Source organism: Lactuca saligna, chromosome 9 (assembly GCF_052625555.1).
Source record: "Lactuca saligna cultivar CGN05327 chromosome 9, ASM5262555v1, whole genome shotgun sequence".
NCBI classification, from domain to species: Eukaryota; Viridiplantae; Streptophyta; class Magnoliopsida; order Asterales; family Asteraceae; genus Lactuca; species Lactuca saligna.
In genome coordinates, this window is record NC_136425.1 from 65,306,859 (window position 1) to 65,310,818 (window position 3,960).

Sequence of the window (3,960 nt, forward strand, 5' to 3'; positions counted from 1 at the left end):
TGGATATGTCATATTATCCATATTATCCATGTAAGCCTTTTATATAATGCAAATTGTCTATCTTATCACTTTATATTTTAGTATATGTTTAACATTTTAATTATATCAGTAAGTGTTTTTTAAAAGTTTCTTTCACTTATTAATAATAACAAGTGGTTTTAAAATTAATAAACAATAATTATAAATATTAAAATCAAATTACATGGATATGTCATATTATCCATGCAACTCTCTTTTGAAATGCAAATTGTCTATCTTATCACTTTATTATTTAGTGTATGTTTCACATTTTAATAATAATATTAAGTGTTTCTTAAAAGTCTTCTTTAACTTATTGTTAATAATAAGTGGTTTAAAACTAATGAATAACAATTTTAAATGATAATAACATCACATTATAAATTACATTTAGCTATAAATAAATTGTATTTTAAATGAACATCATTATTGAAATTAGAAAATGATCGCATAAGTAAAAATATAATTAATTAATAATAATAATTATTAAAAATAATACTAAATAGATAATTATAATAATTCTATTAATGAGGAATGTGGGTTGATGTCAATAAATATTATTGTTCAAAATAATAGAGATTATATATATATATATATATATATATATATATATATATATATATATATATATACATATATATATATACATATATATATATATATATATATATATATATATATATTAGTGTAAAAATATTATCTCAAAGTTAATGTCAATAACATAACCATTTCAAACATATATTTTTCAATATTTTATTATCTTAGAATTAATTAGAATAACATATTCATTAAGCAAGCCAAGGACCTAAAAAATCTTTGGTGACAAGTTTTATAGACATAAACCAAGGACCTAAAAAATCTTTGATTTTATATATTATTATCTTAGAATAATAACATATATTATTATCTTAGAATTAATTAGAATAACATATTCATTAAGCAAAAAGCCTCATGTATCTATATTTGAATAATAACATATATTATTATCTTATAATTACTTTTGACTTTATGCATGAAGTAATCTCTAAAGTGTGGGTTGTTCTAATATTTAAATTTCCATTAAGTATTCATGAGTGTTAGTCGCAGTCTCCATGCTATGTCCAGTTGTTATACTTCATGCCAGTTATAAATCACTACTTACTTCCAAGAGCATGACCAACTGTGGAAGTGTTAGTAAATTAATTGTAACTCCCCGATTCTCAGGTATTGCTTAAATAAGAGTTATTGGGTTCAGCTCTACTCAACGAGTTGGTTGACCTACTCGTCGAGTAGTAACGGGGTGGGATCGCGTTTTAAGTGACCTACTCGACGAGTCCATGTTGGGACTCGGCGAGTAGGAGCTGGCAGTGGAAACCCTAAATCTCGGGGATTGCATCTCTATTTAAAGGAGCCTTAGCCTCCTTTGGCCTCTTTACAGTCTTTGAGAGCCCCCTTAAACCCCTAATTCATGTGTGTGTGTGTGTGCCTTGGTATGGTGTTGAAGCTTGGAAAAGAGGATCTTAGAGGAAGAAAGCTAAGAGTGCAAAGGAAATTGAAGCAAGGAAGGATTTACCTCAGCTAGCATCCTTTGGAGGTATCAAAGTGCCATTTCTACTTCCCTTTTTCCCTTTTTGTTGAGTTTCTAAGGCTTTTATGGATTTTCAAGTTGGTATGATGAGTTATTGGCTAGATCTGAGGTTGTAACTTTATATCTAGACCCTCCTTGGATTCTAGAAGCATAAAGTCACAGTTTTGGTTATGATTGAGGTCCCTCTTGGGCATGAAGTTCCATTAAGACCTTAGAATAGACATTTGGAGCCTTTAAGGCCATGCATGCACGTAAAGTTTGCAACTTTACGTGATAAGCATGCCCTAGAAGCTTGGATCTGTGATTTGGAGTCGTTGCATGGCTCAAAACAAGTCTGTATGGAAAGAGGACTGAATGGACTCGGTAGTCGCAAGGTTTACTCGGCGAGTCACATGAAGATGGTCGAGAACTCGACGAGTTGGTTAAACAACTCGGCGAGTCCGATGAAGATCGTTATAAGACTCGACGAGTTGAAGAACAACTCAGCAAGTCAGATGAGTTTTCTCTTGGATATGTATGAGTGTGTATCCGTCAAGTTGCAAGTAGGGAACTCAACGGGTGGCCTTAAAGTGTGATCGAGAATCGAAGGAAATTGACGAGTCACTCTGATGACTCGGCGAGTTGGAATGTACTACAGAGAACTCGGCGAGTACCCAAGGGTCCTCGGTGAGTTAAGGTCAACATGGACTGTTGACCTTGACTGAGGACTTTGACTTTGACCAAGGGTTGACTAGTGGGTTATGGAGCATCTTATAAGGTTAAGGACTTATGAGTATATTATACTATGATCCTAGGTGGTGGAGCCGGTGTCGAGTGATCCGAGGGTTGGAGTGTATCTTCTGAGTCAACATTTGCAAGGTGAGTTATCATCACTATATCGATAGGGTCTACGGCACCAAGGCCGACCCTTTAGTTGTTATTGTTATGGTATTCTACATGTGGTTATGATCTGTTAGATCGGAATCGGGGTAAACAATATGTTATGCTCTTATGATCCATAGGGATTGGTATGTTAGTGACCTGCTAGGTCGGTACTCTAGTTACAAGAGATTTCTATGTTTGATGATCAATGAGACAGATATGTTTGATGTTTGTATATGCCAGTATATGATAGTATGCGTACATGGTTATTTGCTTGTGGTTGGGTTGAGGCGAACCTGTTTTGTGCTGGAGGCCAATATACCCTATGAGCGGTCCGGGGAGACTGTAGGCCCACGTGGCGAACCAGTCATGCCGAAGGCTCGGGATAGATTCAGACAGACTGTAGGCCCAGTAGGGTGGTCCAGTCAGGCTGATGGCCTAGTATGCATGTTGATTGATTGATTATTATTTTAATGGTATTGCCATTGTGGTATTGGTGTTTTGGGGGTAGCTCATTGAGCCATCGGGCTTACAGTTTTCAGTTTATTGTTTCAGGTACTTCAGGAGATCGTGGAAAGGCGAAGGCGTGACCGTATCGCTCCTCATCCTATATTATGATTTTGGGACACTCTGATGGAAAATGATTTGAAAACATTTTGTAAACAATGCTATGTGGTTTTTATTTATGATTGAAAAAGTTTAAATTTGGCGTAAAATTTATGGTTGTTACAAGTTGGTATCAGAGCCTTGGTTTGAGTGAATTAGAGGAACGCTCGTGTGAATCCAGTCTCAAATCAAGGAGATTTTCGGAAATAAGATTTAAAATGGTTTTCAAAATAAAGGATGGAGGATGCATAGGGTACGATCAGCCGAAGCCTGTAAGTAAACCCCAAAATACCATGTAGTTATTTGATATTCTGATATGTTAGAACAGCATGCTAGTACTAGGCTAGGGATCTTCAGGAATCACATGATAGATTTTCCTGATTGCATGATGCCTATCAGCCTAGGGTTTCTTGTATGTGGAATTGACATCATAACTGTAGATGTTTAGTGTATGCATCACGGTTGTGCATAATAAAGACCTTATAGTCTGAGAATGTTGATTCGGCCTTCGGGTAGGATCGGATATTCGAAAGTCTATTGGGTCCAACGTTATGTGCAGCTAGCATGCATTAGCGCTGCAGGGGATGATGGAAGTTTCATGGATGTGTGAGTCGAGATAAGTGGTGAGTCTAGATGCGAGGTATTTGGTATTCCCCTAGAATGAGGGTTGAGCGCATTTCCTATGTTGATGATATTTTTAGGGCATTGTGGTGATACTTGAGACAAATATGGATAGGTGTGGAAGGTAGTGTGGGCCCGTACTACTGAAATCACATGACCCATATGCGTAGCAAGGAAATCATAACCCCTATGGTTTTTGGGTTATGGTCTCCCGACATTATGTTAGTTATCTGATGACTTGTATATATATTTCACTATGGTGGTGACGAGACGTGTTGCTTCAGGAT